At 44.9% G+C, this 9,090-nt stretch overlaps 1 protein-coding gene across 2 annotated transcripts in view; it reads right to left on the reverse strand.

The window, feature by feature from the left end:
• TRIQK (triple QxxK/R motif containing) overlaps positions 1-8,599 on the reverse strand; it is a 75,554-nt gene extending 66,955 nt beyond the window's left edge. Inside the window, exon 1 of one of the 2 annotated variants that reach the window (XM_067536393.1) lies at positions 8,035-8,599. The gene's annotated coding sequence lies outside the window, so the exon portion shown is untranslated. The other variant, XM_067536386.1, reaches the window with a different exon arrangement.
• Positions 8,600-9,090: the final 491 nt, after the last annotated feature.

Below are 9,090 nucleotides of genomic sequence, written 5' to 3' on the forward strand. Positions count from 1 at the left end.
AATGTACATTTTGTTTAAAAAAGGTAATCATTTAAACTATCAACATTATATCGATTAACCATTTAACTGATATAATTTTGTATAATTTTGGCCGTGAGAGCAGCGCTGCTTGCACTGAGGGTAAGAAGGGCTGGAGGTAAATGCATGTGGTGTCCTCGAAGGGCTTTGGTAGAGCCACTGTCCTGAGGCAGGAGGTGCTTCTTACATGCTTGGAGGAGACTGCGCGGCAGGGGCCAAATGCACATACTGACGAGTAAATCCCTAGTGTTGGCAACACGTGTGAGCTAGTGAGAGTGCCTGATAGTGGAAGAGGGGAGGCCGGATGAGGTGGTTGCACAGGCAGCTCTGGAAGGTGTGTGCTAGATAGAGCAAAAGAGAGGGGGAGGCACGTGTGCAGGCTGGGGCAGAGAATCCGGCCCATGCTGCCAGCAGCACGGCTGAGCTGAGTGGTCTGGGCAGACACCAGGCACACTGCAGCATCCTCCTCCCTTCCGCTTTGTGATTGCAGCTAGGCCTGGCGGGGGTAGGGCTGAGGCAGATCCCTGCCCATGTCACTGGCCCTGCAGGATGCACGGGTGTGACACACAGGTATGGGGAGGCCTGCACAGGGCTGTGCCTGCCCGGCTGCAGTGGCTTCATTGGCCCTTAGGTCCACCTTGGTAGTGTGGCGCACTCTCCTCCCACGCATGGCAACTGCTCCAAGAACCCACGCTGCCATGCCCTTTCCCCCTGGTGGGTCCAGGTGTGGGGCAGCAAATACAAGAGCAGGAACCTGCATGTGACAGGCCCAGTTCCGCAAGAGATCCCCCATCTCAGACAGTGGACCAGGTCCCCGGTATTCTGCAGCGGGACTCACTGCAGGGCCTCAACTGCCCTGGGCAGCAGCAGCAGCAACACGGCCAGCTCTGCCTGTGCCCAAGAGCCCACACCACTACATCCTTCCCTCCCCGTCAGGTCCGGGACCAGGTGTGGGGCAGTAGCTGTGAGAACTAGAGATTGTGTTAGCCCGGCCCTGTGGGGGATCCCCATCTCAGACCCAGAGTTGCAAACCAGATCCCCAGTGTTCCATAGTGGAACAGTCTGCATGGGCCGTCATCATGTAGACTAAGACTAATACTTATCGGTTAACAGTAAGACTAATACTTATCGGTTAACCGTTTAATATTTTACATCCCTACTTCCAGCCAACAAATTCTAAGCCTACCCTCCCAGAAGAGACTTCACAGCTGACTTTGTAATTCTCTTTACTCTGAACTCTGAGGACTTTTCCCCCTTTGCCATAGACTCTTGATTCCCTCTTCATTCCATTCCCCCTTAACTGTACAAACCTTCATCTGCCCAACCTTACTCTCCCAGCCTACTATGAGTCTTACTTTCCTTCTCCCCTTCACCCGTTTCCTTTCCCATTCTATCTCCCTCTCTCTTTACCCACTCTCTTCTTATGCCTCCCTCACCTCTTCCCCACTTCAGTACAAGAGCAGCACCCCAACCAAAAACCCACTCTCTAGAAGATAGGTCCTCATTTGGGGTAAGTCAGCAAAGCCAAATATCTAGTCAAAATTCACAGAGCACTACTAACTTCTATTGAAATAAACTAAATTACATCAGCTGAGGATCTGGCCCAGAGTTTCTGCAACATAAATAAGAAAATATTAACAAATATTAAAAAAAAAAGACATGAGACTAACATGTTTATCTGCCATCACCCTGCTCATTTTGCTTGCATGTTTTATCCTTTCCCCCACACTTTATGTCTTTTTGTCTTGTCAAATTGTAAGCATACATTGGCTTGCTTCCTTGTTACGGTCTTTGGTGCTACCTCAATATAAATAATCAAAACCGATAAGTACAGTTCCTTTGTGTGACATAAACCAATGTTGCATGATCATGTCTGCAGCCATACTACCTTGATCCTTCAAATCTAAACAGGGACCGACCTGTGTAACTAAATTCTATCAACTTGTAGTTTCAAGTGAAATTGTCTTTAACTTGACTTTAGTGGAAGAGAAGAAAGGTTTTTCTTGTTCATCATAATGTCCTATTCTCATTCTATGATACTGAAGTCAATGGAACTACTCACAGTACTTAAAGTTAAGCAAGTGCTTACACTATTGAAGGATCGGGACCTCCAACAATGTTTTAGGTAGTACTGTGTCTTTTGCTCTTTACACACCAAAACAATAAAAAGAAACCACAGGGACACAGCTGGATCACAAATAAATGGGTTTACTTAATATAGACAAACTTGCCAGGACTAGCTGCATAAATACTGCCAGTGCTGACTGGTTTCACATGGTTTCTACAACACAAAACCACAGTTAAACTGGGTCTAAATAGGGACTTGGAATGGTTATCTCATTACAAGAAGTAATTGTCACTGTTCACACATTCTCACCTCCTAATCAATGGTTGTGAATAGGCCTCAACTACTCTAACTGAATGGACTTTGCTTATATCTAACTTCCCCATTGTTGTTCCTTACTCTTAGATGTATATATATACCTCCTATCTGATTTCTATTCCTTACATCTGACAAAGTTGGTTACAGCCCACGAAAGCTTATGCCTGCAGAAATTAAATTTGTTAGTCTTTAAAGTGCTACAGAACTCTCGTTGTTTTTACAAAACACAGTGAGCACCACTACAGGGTTCACAAACTATTTACAGGAATATTATCTCAAAAAGTCTTTAATTACATGATTACATACTATTTTCCTACAGGACCCCCCTTGCTCATTCAGTGCACAGGATGGATGGTGTTTGCTGAATGAGCTGCAATTCAATATTTTGTTGTCCCCTGGATGTAAGACCTAGGCTTTATTTACTGCACGCATCGGCGGCAGGTGAAACTTCCCCTGGGGAAGGCTAGCTCCCTGTCTAGCCTCTTCTGTCCACAGCCCTGCCCACATTCTACCCCCACTTCACCCCAGGCCCCATACCCTCCCCTGCTTGACCTCCTACTGCCAGAGGGATGCAGAGAATGGGTGGGGGGGTAGTCTTGTGGGGGTGGGGTGAGGAGGGATGAGGCGAGTGGCAGGGTCTCATGGGGGTGGGGGTAAGAAGGGATGCGATGGGCGGGGGAAGTCTCAAGGGGAGGAGGGTGGAGGAGAGGAGCAGCAATGCAGCGGCAGGCGGGGGGAGAGCCTAGGAGAAGGGGCAGAGCAGGGACGGGAAGGCGCAGCCACCATGCCCAGGTATCTGGCAGCGGGTTGGTGGCAGCTGCGCCAGGCCTGGTCTATTATACCTGCCGCTCATGACTGTACACTATTCAAGCCCTGCTCTAAAGGCAAAAATATTAATTTTGTCATGGGGTTTTCACTGGTGCTCATTACTCTAATATCTGAGTGCTTCACAAACATTAATTAATTTTCATAACACCACTATGCAATGAAGGATGGTATCATCCCCATTTTGCAGATGCAGATCTGAGGTATAAAGAAGTGTCCACTAATTTTGGTTGCCCAATTTGAGACACCTACAGCCTGACTTTTGAGAACAGTTAGCATTTATATGTTCAAAGCACAGCTCCCACTTACTTCAGTTGCTGTTGCAAGTGCTCAACACTTCCGCAAATCATATCCCCAAGGTACCATTGCTACACAGTCACTTTTCAGAGTAGAGTTGCTCTTTAAGGTGAGATCTGAACAGAGATGTAGATATGTGGTATACTGAACACTGAAATGCTGCCAGCTCTGAAGTGGAATGCAGCAGCAGTTTAAAATCAAACAGCATTTAAACCAGAAAGTGAAGAATAACAATATCTCTTGAAACTAGTAGAGACTGAGTGAAGTCAATGGGACTACTCACAGTGCATAAAGTTGAGCATGCAAATCTTTGTAAGATCAAGGCCTTAATGTGTAAAGGTTACAATGAAAAAACAATAACTAAAACTCAAAGGCTGACTGATATGGTTAATGTATATTCAGGAAGTTAACTATGCGACGCAATTATCATGGGCCAAGTTCTCTCTTTTTCCTTATTTATACCAAATAGCACAATCGAACAGAAAACAACGATTGAAACTTTGACATTTTCTGTATTCCAAACTAATCGGTTTTCCTAGTATATAAAAATTGAACTAAGAGCAAAATTTGGACAATTCAGAATGTAAAAGGTATTTGGTTTGTTTTTTTGATTTCAATGGAATTACACCAGGATTTTGTCCATAATTTAGAAGACACAAATCCACAGACAGCACTCCATACAGCTGACAAATTGGCCTATATGAATAACAATATCTTACTTGTTGACGATATTGTCCTTTCCAGTCTACCTTACGGACCTCCTCTTCCCACTACCATTTTCTATATTCATCTAGCATCCACATTTGCTCTGTCCCTTCTCTCGAACTTTTCACTTTTGGTGCAAGAAATTTCTCTGCTGTAGCTTCTGCCACCTGGAACAATCTTTCTGTATCTATTCAATTCACCAGCTCTTCATCTATTTTCTAATCTAATTTTATCACTTCTATTCTGACTATGCCTTCTTATTCCTCTTTACCTCTTTTATTGGACTTAGACACTGCATGGTGATGAATTAATAATACTATCACTGTTCTTTGTTTGAGATTGCAAGCACAATGGAGCAGGGATCACGTCTTCTTTGTTTTGTATAGCGCCAAGCACAGTGTTGACACTCAAATAAATAATAATTTATTCACATACTGTTTTGTATTTAGCTCTGCAAAGAGTCCTGGGATATATAAGTTATACAAAATAAAGTTGCACAGTACAACGGCAATATATTGTTAGCTAGGAGAAATCAAACAAAATGATACTAAAGTTGATTGCTAAACCTACTGCTTAAGGAAATGCAGAAGAAATGCAAAACAAAGAAATTAGCATCCTCCATTTTAAGAACGCCTGGGGTAAATGTTTAGTCAAGCCTCTGAATTATGGTGGTAGGGCTACATACAGCTAGTGAAACAAAAGCACCTGGGGTGCCATGACATTTTCTCATGACCCACAAACATAATTCAAACAGAAAGAGTAAAAATGTATCTCTAATCATAGGCAGTTGCAGACAATTTTAGGATACTAAGGCTGCATTCATGTGTGTCCTTCCTAAGAAAACACATGCTAGGGCTTTTTCTTCTTCTTTCAGCCTTTGCTACAGACCACCTAGGTTTGTCATTACATGAAACAAAGTTCCTTTATGAATGGCAAATGACACTTCATTTCATTCCTGAAACTGGGTTTCTGTCTCATCTTCAGCACCAGAAAAATAACTACTTACTCATTCACATGTCAAAGAATATTTCCACACCAAAAATTCATATTAAAGGGTCTTAACAAGAATTGTGTTTCTTCATCTTCTCTACCACCAGTACCATACTGTTTATATAGTTAGTGCATAACACTGCAATGATATATGAAATTATCAGCATGGTGACTGAAAACAGTTTCAGTGTCTGTGATTGATAAATTATGAAAGTATTAAAACATTAAAAATGTTAATCTTTGTAATAATCTCCTGAAAAGTTTTTATATTAATGTAATGCATCAATCATTTTAATATTTAATTATTGCAGACTTCATTTGAAATGAGGGTAGCTATGGCATTGAAAAGCACTTCATTTTTTATTTTAAAAATAAAATAGGGAGGGTTATTTTATTTTATTTTTTTATATAACTCATTCAGATAACACTTTATCTGTGATATAACACGAAACCAGAGCTGTCCACTATGGTTCTCACCATTATACCCATCTTTTCCCTAGAAATACTCTTTGTAACATTCACCCTCCTAATTTCAAGAATAGTTCATAAAGAAACTGCAAAATATCCTTTTAATTTAATTTTATTTTATACATCAGATGTGCCTATTATAAAAAGTTAATTATCTCTAATTAGGAATTTCTATTGCATAATAAAAATATTTTTGAATAGTTAATATGGAAAGATACCCCAGACAAACAACCAAAAAACTTCCTAATTCCTTTTCAGAGGAAAAAGAAAGATGTTAAATGCAATTCAGTGTAAATGTGTCTAGTTTCTTCTTAGTTTTGATTTTTAAATAAATTTGTGGTACCAAGGATTGAGGTTCAAAAACAAAAAATACATAGAAGATCTGCTGCACAGCACTGTGAAATAAAATAGTTATATTTTATCTTGAGAATGCACAGATATAGATATGTGTATTCACAGGACTAAGGAGACCAGGTTGAGTGACCTATTTAAATACGGACAGATAAGGTGGGGGGGAAGTACTATCTTTTATTGGGCCAACTTCTGTTGGTGAGAGAGACTAGCTCTGTGTAAGATCGAAAGCTTCTCTCTCTCACCAATAGAAGCTGGTCCAATAAAAAAAATATTACCTCATCCACCTTGACTCTCCAATATCCTGGGACCAACACAGCTACAACAACATTGTATGCTACTGCATTTAAATACAGTAAATCCTACAAGCCAATCCACAATATAATTATGATCTCAAGAAGTTTGGTGGTATTGAGAACTAGTACACAGACATTGTAGGGACATGTGTTCAAATCCTACCTTGGAGCAACAATGACTTTGATTCAGTCTTTCTCGTCCACATCACAAAGCTAACAAACATTTGGTATGTTTTGCTTGAGAAACTCCAGAATGGAAGAGCAAGAGCTGCAATTCAGAACTGAAGTAATTTGTCAGAGGAGCATGTGGTAATTTGCATAGTGCATGCCCCAACCCTAGCTCAATTTAATATTATTAGTCCCTTATTTTCATAATCACTAAATTCACTCCAGATTTTTCTAAAAGGTATATATCTAGCTTCAAGTTACAATTTGTCACCATCAGTTTTTCAAACAAGAGCTGTGGAGAAGCCAAAAACATTAAATGAAATGTGGCAACTGAATTCATGAACTAACACCTGGGCTGCTCCCATCACAAACAGTTCATGGTATTTAATATTGAATTCCATGAGAAAAAAATATATATATATATATATATATATATATATATATATATATATAAACTTACTTCCACTGGAAGAGGTATTACCAGTTTCAACAGTATTCTCCTTAAAGCAATCTCTCTCAAACCACTAACTACATCCTTAATAAAGATGTTTTGCTTTTGCCGCTGAAAACAGAAAACTTAAAAAATTGAAATAGTCATTTAAGACATTTTAAAACTCCAATTTTGTTTCTACTGAGCAGGCTCACGTTAATCAATCAAGATGCTAAGAGAATTCACTCTTGGGTAAGGAACAAGGATAGAGGGGAGCAATGCTCATTTCCTCAAACTGCAGAATAACTCCCAGCAGAATGAACAGTTACCAAAGTGAGCCTTGTTCTTCATCTTCCCTGTGTTCACATTTAAAGTACTGACCTGGGGCGGTGTTATATCTCTGAGGGCTCCACGTAGGCACAGACCATATCCTCCCCCCTAGGAGGGGAAATTGTACAGACTGATTCAAGATCAAACGTAATCATGCCAACCCCAGCATCTGCCAAGGGGCTTCCTTTGGGAGCAAACCCCACGGCCCCACAGGAGCGAGGGACTAGCACGTTTTGCAAGGGGGGAGGTGAAGTGACTCTGCCAAGGGGCCCCTTAAGAAGAGGCAGCTAATTCTTTGAAAGCATCATCAGCGCCTGCTGCTGCAGCCCTCAAAGGCCCTCGTTGCCACCGCGTCTCGCTGCTGCTGTGGAGACACAGCAACGCCAGAGCCGAGCCGGGAGGAGCCGCGAGCAGCGGGCGCAGGGCAGAGCCCACAGGGGCTGCCTCCGCGGCTGGGCCGCCCTGTCAGCTCCAGGGAGTTACGGGGCAGGGCGTGAGTGTACAGAGACAGGCCGGGGAAAGGCCGCGGCCGCAGGACGGACATAGGGAAAAGGGTTGGGCGCGCCGCACCCCCGATAGGCTGCAGCCAGTGGGCCTGCTCCGGCCCACTTCCCCCAAGGCACTCGCCGGCTCCGCGCCCCATAACTGGCACCGTTTCTCTCAAGGGCCTTTCCCGCCCGCAACCAAAATGGCCGCCGCGGCCATAAAGCCGAGCGCAGCCTCTGCGAGCGGGGAGACGGGAGAACGTCCCTTCGCCTAGATTGGCAGCGCACCTGGGCCAATCGCGGAGACGAGCGGTTCTACTCGACCAATGAAGAGGAGGCAAAGATGGAGGCGGGCGTGCCACCGAGAGTGCCCCCTCCCCCAGCTCGCACGATGATGATGATGATGATGATGATCCGCTATCGCCGCTGGCGTCGCTGGGCCGGGTCTGCGGCCTGGGTGAAGCGTCAACCTCGGGGGACGCGCAGTGACAGCGGCAGCGGCAGCGGCTGGGCCAGCGCGCTCTCTCCCCAACCGCGGCTCGGTACCTCCTGCGCTGACCAAGGCGAGCTCCGCCTCCTCCAGCCGCTGTTGGGCGGGCTTCTCAGGCCAGCGCCTCTCCTGCCGTCGCTCCGCGCACAGCCGGGACAGCCCCCATCCCGGCCTGCGAAGGCAGCCTCGCTGGCTTCTGCGGCCCCGGCCCAGCTGTCCAGCGTACGCAGACGGAGCTAGGCGGGAGATGCGGGCTCCTTTCTTCCCTTGGGGAACCTAGCCCCCCCCCCCCCCCCGTTCCCCCCATCCGGCCGGGGACAGGCCTCCACTCCAGGGCCATCCCTTAGAACATGCACCTGCAGGCAGCAGCGGGTTCCCACCAACAGGCCAGCAGCTGAACTCGCACACTTCGCAGGTGCCCGTGGAAAATGTGGCCTTGGTGTGGATTAGATGGGTCAGCACTCTGTAATTTATCCTAAATCGTAAGGCATCTTGCTGCCTGAACACTGGTTGCATAGCTGCCAACGCTACCTGCTTAAGAGGGATCATCCCTATTTTTTAAAGCAGCAATTGGCTATTTTCCCACCATGCCGGTTCAAAAAGCTCTTGATGTCCAATGTAGTTCAATCTCGTTCCTATTTTTCTTTGCTAATATCCTTATTTTTAGCTTTCTCATGGTGGCAGGGAGCTGTCCCTAGGGTACAGCAAATCGGGGCAACCGCCTCAGGTCCTGTGTTTTGGAGGGCCCCGTGCTTTGTGCTGGGCGGGAGGTGGGTGGCTACCACCAGGATCTCAGCTTTGCCCCAGGCCCCACATCCCCTAGGGACAACACTATGAGGGATGTATCTGTAGAG

The sequence above is a fragment of the Emydura macquarii genome, unplaced genomic scaffold, assembly GCF_026122565.2.
Source record: "Emydura macquarii macquarii isolate MOO-44397 ecotype Brisbane River unplaced genomic scaffold, CSIRO-AGI_Emac_v2 contig_383, whole genome shotgun sequence".
NCBI classification, from domain to species: Eukaryota; Metazoa; Chordata; order Testudines; family Chelidae; genus Emydura; species Emydura macquarii.